At 40.2% G+C, this 13,637-nt stretch overlaps 1 long non-coding RNA gene across 4 annotated transcripts in view; it reads right to left on the bottom strand.

Moving 5' to 3' along the window:
• LOC121944542 (uncharacterized) overlaps positions 1–6,046 on the bottom strand; it is a 63,660-nt gene extending 57,614 nt beyond the window's left edge. The window contains exons 1-6 of one of the 4 annotated variants that reach the window (XR_015776416.1): positions 5,637–6,046; positions 5,058–5,133; positions 4,174–4,242; positions 2,868–2,963; positions 2,122–2,302; positions 187–281 (exon numbers count right to left, since the gene is read on the bottom strand). This is a non-coding gene — a long non-coding RNA (uncharacterized LOC121944542). The remainder of the gene's footprint in view (positions 1–186; positions 282–2,121; positions 2,303–2,867; positions 2,964–4,173; positions 4,243–5,057; positions 5,134–5,636) is intronic. The other 3 variants (XR_015776415.1, XR_006105915.2, XR_006105914.2) reach the window with 3 other exon arrangements.
• Between the last annotated feature and the right edge of the window lie 7,591 nt (positions 6,047–13,637).

Genomic DNA, 13,637 nt, shown 5'->3' with positions numbered 1-13,637 from the left:
CAATTTTACTTTGATAAATAAATCATCATAATCCACATTATAGACTCTCGTAATCCATGGCTTCTGGTTGTGGAATAATTTAACTGTCCACATATCGACCACCATATGGTCACTTCTCATAGCTCCCCTCCTTCACACTCCAGAGTCCTCTACTCCGTCAGATTGGCATATAAAAAAAAGAGTCACCTGGTTGTGTAGATGTGTGGTATCCTCTCATATGAGGAAATCTTTATCAGAAGAACTTCCCCGATGATCTTGACCCAGAACTTGTGACGGTGTGCCTGCAGTCATTAAAAACATGAGAGGAGGAGGAGGAGGTCAAAGGAGTAGTGTGTTAAAAGTCTCACCTCCCTCCCACCCTCTCAGGCCATTGTGACAGGGGACAGGAGTGACAACATGTTTGTGTGAAAGCTGCCACAGAGCTGTTAATTTACTGACAGGGTTTTATCTATCCACTCTGAAAGAGGGAATCGACTTAGTCATCTTATTTTGCTTTTCCATTGTGCGGAAATGCAACATCTTAGCTACGTCACCTAAGAAGAGAGCTGCTTTGTTATGCTCTGTCTGGGTTTATTTTGGTCCTGTCCTTTCTCTTGATTTTATATAATCTTTCATTGTATATTTATTTTAGTACAGCCCTTGCCCTTGCTGTTGCGTCAAAGAGGTTTTTGTATGGCCTCCAGATTAACACAAGCGTGCAAAATTAATGAGTGTGCCATCAGCAATAGAGATTCATAAATGTTTACTTTTTACTCTTCTCCATAAGTGCTGATCATTTAGGAGAGATGGTAACGAATGTATGATGTTGAAAAATAAGCAAAGGATAAAAGGGGTCTGTTCATTATATTTGGCTGATGAAGTGGTTTCTACAAAACATTTATCGTCTTCACTGAAGACCATTTAAGGACAGATATTTTAAATGGACAAATAAATTCTCGCAACAAGGGTACAAACAGTTGTACACTCTGAAAATGACTGTACATACGCATCTGACTTGGAACTTATGCAGCGCTACACTGGGAGGTTTTACTTTGCATAGTGGAGCTTGAAGCTTAATGGCAATGTCACCATGCTAACATGCTCACAATGACACCTCAGGCATGCTGATGTTCAGCAGGTATTATGTTCACCATGTTCATTATGTGGAGCCCACGAGCAGATTCAGGCAGTCAACTAGAGCTGCACTGACTCACACACATGCATGCCTCACTCTCCATATTATCTGTCTGTCTGTCATCAGTCTTGCTTTCAATTTTTCCCAATGGCCACTCGTGGTATTGCTGTGAAAACATGGTCAATTATGACTCTTTCTTCTAAGAATTGTTGATCCATGGTGGTTTTCTATTGGTCAAGCTTTCCTGGAGCTGAGAGAGCAATTTAAAAGTCTGTGACATTGTCACAATGTAAAGTCTATGAGCCGAGCGGGAACTCACGGGAGGAGCCAGTGAGAGAAACACGACTGTGCCAAGGGCATAAATATAAACGGTGCAGTTTTAGTTTCATCATCACTCCACAATATCTCATGTAAATAAACTCTAACTTTTGATGTGTAACTGTAACTGTTCTGCTGAGGCTGATGAAAATGTTAATATTGCAAGTATTTGATGAGAAGCAAACTATTAGATAAATCAAAACTTTGACCCTACAATTGAAAAGTTTGAAAATGACCCTTTGGTCATTTTCAAACTTTTTATTACAGTTCATCCTGTGGGAACATGAATTGAATAAAGTTTCATGGCAATTCGTCATTGTTGAAATATCTTGAAAAAAAAATCCACAAATGACAAATGTCTTCAGGGGCACTAAAGGAAAAAGGCGATCACCATAGTCATTTGTTTTTTTCCTCTAGTGACCATGAATGTCTGTACAACAATTTGTGCCACTGGAGACAGATACTCCTACACCAAAGTGATGTACCGTCAGACTGGCACTGCCATCCCTGGAGCCATTCCACTATGTGCCCCAAACTATTTTTTCTTTCTTTTTCCTGCGATCAGCCACTGAATTTTAAAAAGTGCTAAATTCCAGACAGTTAAAAAGACAGAGACATCTATGGAATGAATTGCACCAGTGGTAACAAAAAATGGACCCACATTTGAAAATGAAAACATGTCAACTTACCAATGATAGTCATCATCCATCCATCTCACAGGCTGGTCATTCAACCAGGACCTTCACTGACGTGGCGCCTGATGGCTGCTGATAACTGTTGTCATGGGGGATTGTTTGGACTCGTTGGACAACAGTAAGGAGAGACGTGTTGCTTGGTGAGTGTGATCGCGCTTCTCTTTCAACAGCCACCCTGAAAACAAGAACATCTAACTGAGATCACAGAGGGATCTGTGAGCATGTTTTAACATTACCAGTTACCTCTGACACTGGGTGGGTCAGATCAAAGATAAATGTGGACACCACATTGACTGTGTCAGCCTGCTATGATACGTCGCTGCCATTAGAGAGAGCAAGACTTGTCTGTTAACAAATGCAAGCAATAGAGTACCCCTGGAATGAATCCTAAAACCCAGACATGAATAAGCATTTTAGCTCAGGTGTTTGATTAGAAGCCTTTAATAATGTCTGTGGCAAACACCCCATTAGCACATCTTGAAGCTTTATGTGTCTTAAAAAGGCAGTAAAAAGGCTGACAAGTGGCTAAATGAGACTATAGAACGTCATCAACCAAACTGCGCCAAACATGGCTTTATAGCCTTGTAGCAGCGGCGAGGCAACTGTAGTGTAGTTTGTTTTAGCCTAGCAATAGCTTTTTACTTCTGGTGGTTGCATAGGCTTCAAAAAATACTGATAGTGATGTTCATTCGTGAAGATTATCTTGCTGAACAAAACTTGTAAGTATAATAAATGTTTACCAAAGAGCTCATTTTCTGCAACAATCCAAAATCCAGTGGAAAATCCCATTGGCTTTTTGATGAGGGAACCAGGGCGCTGTTAGCTTCCGGGTCGGCCTACAGAAAAGAGCAGCAGTTTTTTCTAAATTAAAATCCAAAATGATGTTTACAACTGAATTCAATGAGGAACTAATATAGGGACGTCTCCACAAGTATTAACCAATTAAAGAAAACTGACCATGCTTGAGAAACATGATTTTTTACAATTTCTTGAGACAAACTTAACCACATAAGTAATTCAGTTCATGTAACAGCAGTGATTAGTCAAAATGTCTAGATTTAACTGAAGACAAAATAAACTTCTACTCCACATAGATCATAAATCCTTGAATAGAGAGACATACATATATATAATATCATTGCAATCGGTTGAGAAATGTAAACGTTATGATGCTTTTTATTCCAGAAAAAAACAGTGCTCCCCTGTTTACTTGCATTTGTTTTCAGGCAAGTCTTGCTCTCGTCGATATGGCTGCGATGCTGATGTAGCTACAATCGAGCAGTCAATAAAGCATCTGTGTTTCTATAGCCTTTCTATGGGTCAGATCACCCAGTGATGTTAACCTAGTTTCTCCAAACTATTTCATTAACGAGGATCATGAGTGTCTGACGGTTTTTATATTGCTTCAGATGTCTAAAAGCTTGAAGAGAAAACTGTCTGACCTCATAACACCTGTTGTTGTCTGAGGAGATTGTCTGGTTTGTGTGATTCAGACATGCTGGCCTGCATTAGATGGAAGTGAAAGACTTCATGTGATAATCATTTCTGTCTGTCTCTATATCTCACCAAACCTTTCACTTTCCTATCTACAATCAGCTCAAAAAGGACAGCCTTGACATGGAGATAGATAAATAAATACTGTATCAAGTTTATCTGAATCTGCAGCATAGGCAGGTGGAGGTGGATTATAAACACATTGCACATCATCTGTTTTTTTGTAGTGAAGCCAGATGTCAGCCTGTGTACAAAGTAAAACATCCATACAATAGTATTATCTGTGGCTCAGTGGAAAAATGGACCCAGAAGGTTGAATTATTTTAAATGTGTCCTCAGCAGCTCACATTTGAATGGAATTAGAGCTAATGGAAGAGACAAGCATCACCAGCTTTGTGTATCAAAACAGCAACAGGAGTGAGGAAAAAAATCACTGTACGTGGGAAGAACGGATGCTTGTATAACATCTTTGGCTCTGACACAGTCAAGCAGAGTCAGCCTCGGACTGAGGATTGAGGTTGCGCTGAAACACGCCCACAAGATTGCACTTACTTTAATGAAAGGAGAGGAGTGCAGAAGTCGTCGGATGTTGTTTGGCACTAAGAATCTTGAGGTGAGCATCTGCAAGAGACGAGTGAACCCAAGTAGAGAGATGTCATATGATCACAGGTAAAGCCAGAGATATTATATTGCAGGTATAGAGTGAAAGCAAAATCAGTGCACAATATAGAGTGCCCCAGGGATGATGTTTTTCTGTAGGCCAACGCAGGAGCTAACTTTGAGCTGGTTCACTCATCAAAAAGCCTATGGGATTTTTCCACTGGTTTTTGGATCATTGCAGAACATAAGCTCTGTGGTCAACAAACATTTCTGATAGATAAATGTTTTGATCAACAAGATAATTGTCACACATTAACACCACTATCAGGATTTTTTAATCCTAAATGTAATCGCCAGAAGTAAAAAGCTATTGCTAGCCAAAAAAAAATAAATAAAAAAAACGTTGCGTCACCACCAGGACAAGGCTTTAGAGCCGTGTTTGGTGTGGTTCAGCATTATGATGTTCTGTAGTTTCATTTAGCCACTTGTTAGCAACTGTCTGTAGCGAGGTCTTCATGCTAAGAGTTACTAATAGAGTGGAATAACTCAGGAGACTCCAGGGACTGAACAGGAGGAACTTGTATACTGATGGGCAGAATTAAATGAAAACCCAGTACACAAGTGTGATGAAAAGGTACCAGGTATTACTGAGATCAACAGAAACAACAAAAACACAAAACAAAAGCAATTGAGCTGATCAGTTCAATTCCCTTCCACAACAAAAATGGGCCGTCCAAAAATATGTGTGTGTGTGTGTGTGTGTGGGGGGTGCGCTGGTGTTAGATTGAGCAAGTGCAAAGTGGGGGGCTCAAACACTCAGTTGGGGTAAATCCTACCACGTAGGCATTAGAGTTGCGACTGGTTTGGTTCATCGATGGTTTTTCGGATTCCTCTCACTCGCCATCAAGGTTCCTTAGTGAAAAAAAAACAGCCTGTTAAAAACAGAGGAGGTCAGCTTTAACATATATCGCTCTGTTTTCATTAACTAAAGACTTCCCAAATACCTCACAGCTGTGCTACTTAAAAACAAAACAATATTCAACTCCCAAAATATCAATTTTCTATCAAAATACGGTACTGTCACAGAACAATTATCTAAACAACAAACATGATTGACATATTTACGTTTTATAGCAAAACACTGCCACAACGTCATTTCCGGTTAGCAGACTAGTGTTAGCCAACATGCTAACTAAACCAGCGTTAGCCGCCAGGCTAAAGAAGCCGGCGGTAGCCGCTAACGCAGTTTTTATCAATATATTACAGTCCCGGAGCACAGTATTCATACAAAACACCCTCTTTGCAATGTGTGGCTAGCAGTTAAATAACAACACGTGCAACCTTTACGAAGAGCAAAGCCAAGGCTAAATCATAAAGAGCAGCCTGCTAGCAACAATAGCGCTATCGCAACTCACCAGTTCAAAGATGCAGTTTTCTCTCGCGCTCTCTGCGCAATGGCTCCACGTCCAGGGACACATCTGTAGACCGGCATCAAGAGACAACCTATGCAGAGCATGTTTGAAAGCACTGAATGGCGTTAGTAAGCGGTCTACTATTTTCTGATAGCAGTGGCACTGTGCTCTCGCTGCTCTCGCGTCCATCCTTCAGTTTCCGATGCGTTCAAGAGCGTCTCCCCGCAGGCCTCCACTGTGAGGACACTTCCGGTGCAGGCTCCGCTCTCAAGTCACCTCCACTGTCAGAACAGGAAGTAACACAAAAAGTACAAAATAAATGCACGGAAAAAAATCAAAATAAAATCGTATAGACACAGGAGGCGATGTTTTCTTTGATGAATCTTTATTTAAATAGTCAACGATGTGACATGAAAACCATTATTCCTCAAGTGTAGATATTGATTTTACATTTTGATTTTGTCTATTCTGCTCATGTAGAATGTAACGTGGGGATTTATGCCAGTGTAGCAACATATAAAGATTAAATCATTTTAAAAGTAAGTAAGTAAGTTATCTTATTTACATGCGCTATTGATTTATTGGGTCAAAATGGGACATAAACTCCGCCCATACAGCCAAGAGACATTAGTTCATTAAAAAAAACATTTTGCACAATTGGACAATAATTGAACGATCTCTTTCTCTCTCACACACACACACTACCCATTCATAATTTCCAATTGGAGAATATACGACGGCATTTTACTGCAATCAGCTTAATTTAATATGAATTGATAACTGTGGGTATTTTATATGACACAAGAAGCTGATGTGTCTATTTGTACAGGTAATGGTGTAGTGTGGTCTAACTCCCGTGAGTGTCCTCTGTAACATCCACGGACAATAATAATACACGGACACGAGACTGTTGACGGAACCTTTAGTTGCGCCGACATGAGCAATCGAGCCCTGATCACTAGATCACAATGGCCCTAGTCTACAGAGCATCGAGTGCTCGATCAAAGTATATCATAACCTGTCGATCTACTAAAGATCAACAGGTTCACTGAATGTATAGCCAACACATATCGACTAATTGTGTCATATAAAATAGCCAGTTATCAATTCATATTAAATCAAGGGGATTGCAGTAAAATGTCGTCTTATATTCCTCAAAGGGAAATTATGAAGGAGTAGCGTGTATGTAAGAGAGATTGTTTAATTATTGTACAGCTGTTGAAAATGTTGTTGTTGTCGTTGTTATTGTTGTTGTTTTTTAATGAACTGATGTCTCTAGGCTATATGGATGGAGTTTATGTCCCATTTTGACCCAAAAAAATTAATAGCACATGTAAATGAGATAATGTTACCTTTAAAATTATTGAATCTTTATACTTTATGTTGCTACAATGGCATAAATAACCACGTTATGTTCTACGCAAACAAATTAGGCAAAATTAAAATGTAAAATCAATATATACATTAATGGATTTCATCTTACATAGTTGACTAATTAAGTAAAGATTCATCATAAAAAACATTGCTTCCACCATAAGTGTCCATTGTTTATTTATTGAAATGTTTATTTTAAAATTTTTTCCATGCATTTATTCTGTACATTTTGTGTTATTTCCTGTTCTGACAGTGGATGTGACTTGAGAGCGGAGCCTGCACCGAAGTGTCCTCACAGAGGAGGCCTGCAGGCAGACAACTCTCGCCCAATCTATGGCCCGATCCATTCTGCGGATGCCGATTTATAATAGATCCATGGCGCATGCCCAAGCAGTCCACCATCTTGGACAGCTATCTATGGCAGCCTCACTTGGACAAACAGGTGCATCAGTACAGTACTCAGTACTGTACTCAATCAGTACTCCTACCTAATGAGAAATTATGCTTGAAAATCGGTGTCCATTTTATGGGTGCTTTTGGAGGCTAGGGATAAAACACCTGTTTGTCAAGTGAGGCTGTCGTAGGTAGCTGTCCAAGATGGTGTACAGCCGGATCAGGCAGGCCGAACGGCTCGGGTACTGACACACCCTCAGCACGGCAGCCCATCATCAAACTAGTCTGTTGTTGCTACTGCCGGTTAAAGCCCTGTGGCTGCTCTGATTGGTCGCCTTAGTCTCATGGTATTTTTTGCACAAGATTAGACAGGTAAAGTCACATAATGACACTGTAAATTTGGCCTGGGTTATATGTCTTTTTTAAGACACTTAAAAGCTTCAAAGTCTTGCTGTCTCCAATAGCAGCAACATAGACTTCTGGGTTTTAGGACTCATTACTGAGGTTTTCTATTGTGATGTGATGCAGATTACTCAGTTTGCTGCCAGCAAGTACTGTATGCACATAAAAGTTGAATTTCATAGCTCAGATTTATTGAGCATATGAAAAAATGATGTGGTAGAATACAAGATGATTGTCTCCACATTCAGAATTATGGATGCTTTTGAAGATGAGTCACTCCTATTTTTCTATTCTTCTTAAGTATATGTGCATATGGGACAGTTTTAGTTTGTGTCAGTCAACAGTTTTCTTGAACCACAGGACTGTGTAAGCACTTCCTCTCTGCCAGATGAGCCTCCTCCCATATCTTCACACATTACAGCCTCTCTGTGGTATCAGCCCAGCATTCGGTCTGTGAGTGAATGCAGGCGTAGCTGTGTGTAGTGGTGGCTGTCGTCCTAAACTGCAGTTCTGATATGAAAAAAAGGGGATATCTTACTGAGGCACAGATGTGGCCACTGAAAGCAGTCTCTGTGCTCCCCAGAGGAATAGTTTTTAGAAAATCCTGCAGAAGTATTGCAGCACTAAGAAATGTGAGAAGACGCTGGCTAAGCACTTGATAGCAGGTGTGGAGAGGGTACAGAAGTTACAGAGAGACCCATTTAACAACAAATTACTGAGCTTCCTGTTATATACAATAAACATCGATAATGACTTTATTTTTATCACACCTTTCCAGAAAAGATGCAGCTCTAAGTGCTTTGGGTAAAATGATTAGATAGTAAAAGAGGCATCACAACCACAATTATCAACCCATTTACAATGAATGGGCTAAAGAATGGATAGTGTAAGAGCTACTACACTAACGGACAGATGTATTGCTGTTTTCAAGCATTCAGTTTTACATTAAAAGCTTCATCAGAAGTTGGTCGACGTTCAATAGCCAAGGTGCCGGCTGAATGTTCAGTTGCATTATTCAAAGCTCAATGTTTATGGTTATTTTGTTGTAAACATTTTTGCCTTGTGCTGCCACAGGGACTGAGCTATAAATGTTGTGGAAGGCCCATAGTACAGAAAGCAAAAGTTAGGAGGTAGATTTATTAGTCTTAGTTTAAAAAATGAAATTACAATTCATCCTTGATCCTGCTACATCTTTGGAGTTGATTAAAATCACCAGCTACTATGAAATTTCAAACCAAGTGCTTGGGCATGTTGCTGCTGATGGCATCATACAATTCCTGAAGTGCATTTTTTTCAATTTGCATTGGAGTCTTGTGTCCTGTCGGCTCTGAACAAGGTCCACCCATCCAGTGCAATTGCTTGATCCAGAATGTTAGGGGTTAACCATGTCTCTGTGAAGATGTGCGCAGAGCAGTCTCTGATTTCCCATTGCTGAGTGATTTATGTAATTTTTTAAATATATTTCTTTAATTTAATATTAAGCATCTAACAGTTTAACACGTTTTTTGTTGTTGTTGGGTTTTTTTTTTTTCATTTTTGGGCAGGGGATTATTGTTGTATTTGTGATTGTATAGTTCCACTGTGGGAAACTTTAATTAAAAACAGTTTGATAAAAATAAATAAATAGATTGTTGATGCCATGGGACTAAACAGTGTGTAAGATTGAACACATACACCCATAGGTTTTAACAAATGCCAGCGTTTTAGACCACTATTCAGAGCATTTTGTATGTATGTACCCTTTATATAGTAATGTAAGATGACCTAGAATTTACTTTGATATATCATTGGGGTGTTTTTGTATATTGTCTGCGAACTATTGTCTTTTTCAGTGTTTATCTTCAACTTAATTTGGGTCCTCTTGCCGGTTTACTTAATCGGGAGATTATTCAGAGTTCAGTTTTGTCTCTGTAATTAGCATCACAGACGGGATATTTGAAGCGATATACAACAGAACTTCTGTGGCTACAAAGTATGGAAGTAAGTCACTATTTTTGCCTTTTTCCCAACATTAAGAAACGAAAAACTTGAAAAGTTTCATGCTGTGATTTGATATCAAAATACTTTTGACTTTTGGAGATTTTTTTAAGAATTAGATTTTTGACATGGTGCCATTGGATTTCTTGATTCTTCTACTCTCACATGATAGCAGTATCATCACTCTAGCTTCAAAACTCAGGCCCCAACAGCCTCTGAAAGTCAGTTATGTCGGCTGAGGACATCGGTGACCTAGCAGAGTGGAAGAGGTTGAAGTAGCACCATCACTATCATGCAATTTTGGCATCTTACAGTCGCTGCTGATTGGTTCTGGGTGTGTGTGTGTGTGTTTGGTGTCAGCGTGTCTGAGCTGGCTCAGTGTCCTCTGCTCTCATATCAGCTGGGATGAAGAGCTGTGTACAATCCATCAGCTCACAGCTGTGACTTACAGCCTGCTGGCTGGTCAAGGTCGCCTGACACACACAGTCTCTCACGCACACACATGCCGTCCTTGCCTATACATCCTCATGACACATGCAGCATGTCTGTGTTGTAACTGTGCATCACTGAATCCTGACATGGCAAAACAAAACACACGTGACAAAACTCATTCCCCTTCATGACAATTCAAAGAAACTAAATCATGTAAATTTGAGTTGAAGGAAATCACCTCTGGGATGTCCTGTTGGCACGCTGATTTATGCACCAGTAACATTAAAGGTCATGGGGTCACATGTGGTTAATGATTCATTTATTTCCCTGTTTCTCTTGTGTGTGCTCATTCTCCACCATATGTTGTCTAACAAAGCATAAAAATAGCTGTGGAAAAGTAGATGAACATGTCCTACTTTGAAGCAAACAGCTGCATGTTTTGTTTGGTTGTGAGAATGTTTAATGTGTCGTCTTTTTTCTGGAGTCAGAGGACACAATCACCTTTCAAGAGGCCACTAAAGATTAAGTGATCTCAAGTGAAACGGATAATATTCAGTCAGAGCATGTATTCCCGCTGCATAAAAACAGAGGAATAGCTGAATCCAGTCTGAGGATGCCCCCAGTCTGAACAAATTGATTGCTTGTCATAATGTCCGTCCAATTAATTTACCTTTCACAGCTGAGGCTTTGTGGAGAGGTTGGCTAATTGCTGCTCCCTCCATCAGAGCCATCACAGCGCTCTGCAGAGAGGAAAGCCAAACACTGAGCCAGAGTAGGAGCGGCCATCTGGAGAGACTTTTTTAACAGGATGGTCAAATAGTGGGGCAGTGGCGTTTTCACAAACACTGATATGAAATAAGCCCCCAAAGTTCCATGCTGCTCGATAACTTGGCTGTAGGCCTCCTCTCAAGAGGCCAGCATCATATTTGCCAGGACAAATTAAGCCCTTTTTAAAGATTTATGTGTAAAAATTTCAAAAGCTGAAAAACTTTTTCTTTAAAGGAAAAAAGGATAAAACAACACAACCTGAACTGCGCTTGAACTGTTCTTAACTTTGAATGTACAACTGATTTAATTGAGTTCGATACTTCTAAGCTGTTATAATTGTCTGTTTCACAGGAAAAACAGATGGCAATTCGATTCTAGCACTAAAATAGTTCTCATTTATGCTATTTGTTTGCTTTTGTGAACACCTGGAATGCGAGGGCAGTTCAAATGTACTCCGTTTAGAGATTTTAACGCATAATGAGGCATGTTCTAAAAATAAAATCACCGCTATTTTCCCTCACACATGCAGGTTCACCTTTATCCCTGCCCATGCTGACGTTGTGTGGTCCTTGGTGGGGCACACACACCCTGCTGTTGTTGCCATGATGCTGCGTCTCTATATTTAATTCAGACCTCACAACTCTGTGTTGGTAATAATTGCAAGGATTACCTGCAGCCATAATCACATGATGTGTGACGAGGAGAAGGTAAAGCACGAGCCATCTGGTCTGCCTGGGTGCGGCTGAGCCAACACACACACACCGGCACATATTGTATGTATAAGGGCCAGAAGGCAATACACAAACACACACACACACACACACAAACACTGTTAAAAAGGAAGGCATACCTAGACAACAGGCAGGAGCAGCATTATCCTGATTTAACCCGTATTAACTCGTAAATTAACCTGTAAATGCACTTTGAAAACATGTACATCATGCCAATAAATCAAGCTGATGGTGACAGTTTTTTAAAAATCTATTAAATAATTGGCTTCTGTTCATTCAATGTCGTGCATTAACATCTCAAATTCAGGGACTAACTAGAGGGGCACTCAGAGAGCGCAGACCTCTGCCAAGGCTAAGTGCCCTATGTTGCAATGATGAAGGTGCAATAAACCACATTAGATCATTAATATAGCAGCAAACAACAATTTGCTATGTAAACATATTTTAGAGTAATGGCATCTTGAGCAAAGAATGAAGTCACACTCACTCATATCCCCACTTGCTAGCTAATCACTGCAGCTCTGCTGTGTGCTGTAAACCAATGAGCGTGGGAGAGCAGTTCTTATATGAAGATTACTGCGGTGGGGGGAAACACAGAGCGACCAATGTTTGCACTGCCAGCCATCGCCATTTTGGCTCAGGCACCTCCACGTTTGCTTGTGACATCTGAGGTGAGAGTCCAAGAGCATAGGTTTAATTTCAACTTTGGAAAGGGGAGACATAGGAAACTAGGGGGTTGGGGGATCTTCCACCAGGAAATTTTAAGCCTAAAATGAAGCAAATTTTAATGCACCAATTTGCGTCTTTTCCTTATGGGGTCATGGTGTAAATGTCTTTGATTTTGTCAAAATAAAGAGTCCTCTACTACTTTCATGTTTTATTGGGGTAATCGAATGCACATAGTTTAAATATTGAGGGGAACATGTCCCCTAAGCCCCCCACCCCCACGAAATCTACACCTATGTGAGTGAAATGAATGAAAACTTTAATGGGTTCTTTCAGTGACCATGCTATACCTTTCCACCAAGTTTCATGAAAATTAAGCTGGTTGTTTTCTGTAATCCTGCAGACAAATAAAAGACATGCAAACAAATAACACAGAATACATGATTTCCTTGGTAGAGGTAACAATAATGTCCTGATTTCATCTATATACACTGTAAATCAGCGGTAAAACCTACAGAGAAAGTGCGCTCTTTGCATTCTTTATTTATTAAATTAATCTTTTTCTTTAATGTCTTCTTTTTTGTATTCTGTCTTCATTTTAATTTACCCTGGCATGAATACGATTCTTATGAAATACCCAAGATTTAAGCCTAAAATTGTAAGTGTTGGCTCTCTAATACCCTTACTGTTCAAGCTCCAACATATACCACACATTATGCATATACTGTAGTAACATAAACATAAAGATAGCAGCCTGTAAATGTCCTTCAGTGCTCGTTTTTCTCGCCCTTCACCCCTTAACAGTATCTACCTCCTTTGTCTCTTCCTCCCTCCTTACCTTCCCCCACCACTGTTGCATCATCTCACATCTTCTCTCCTCTCCACGCCCCTGCACCCTGCTATCAAATCGTTGCATCTCTCTCCCCCTCCTGCCTATCAGCCCAGCCACCAACCTGTCACTTAAACCTCAGAGCTATGGGACACAGCTGCCGGATATCTCTAACCTCTATGCATACATATACACACACAGACACACACACATGAGATTGTCCCCTGCTGCCTCTCTGGACTATAATCAGTGGGGTCTCAGCTGCTGGTCTGACCGTCTCTTCTCCGAGGGCTGCAGAGATCAGTCGGTCCTCCAGGGGAATGAGTTCTACTGTGTGTGTATTTCTGAATTTTCAAACATTTGGGGACAAATTTGGAATTTAAACCAGTTGATTGGGGACGGCTTGTCTAATTAGTGACAAAACTGGTGCCC

Source organism: Plectropomus leopardus, chromosome 4 (assembly GCF_026936395.1).
Source record: "Plectropomus leopardus strain MGB_pleo_1.0 chromosome 4, ASM2693639v1, whole genome shotgun sequence".
NCBI lineage: Eukaryota > Metazoa > Chordata > Actinopteri > Perciformes > Serranidae > Plectropomus > Plectropomus leopardus.
Note: the sequence above shows the minus strand (reverse complement) of the source record. Positions and strands in the feature narration are given on the sequence as shown.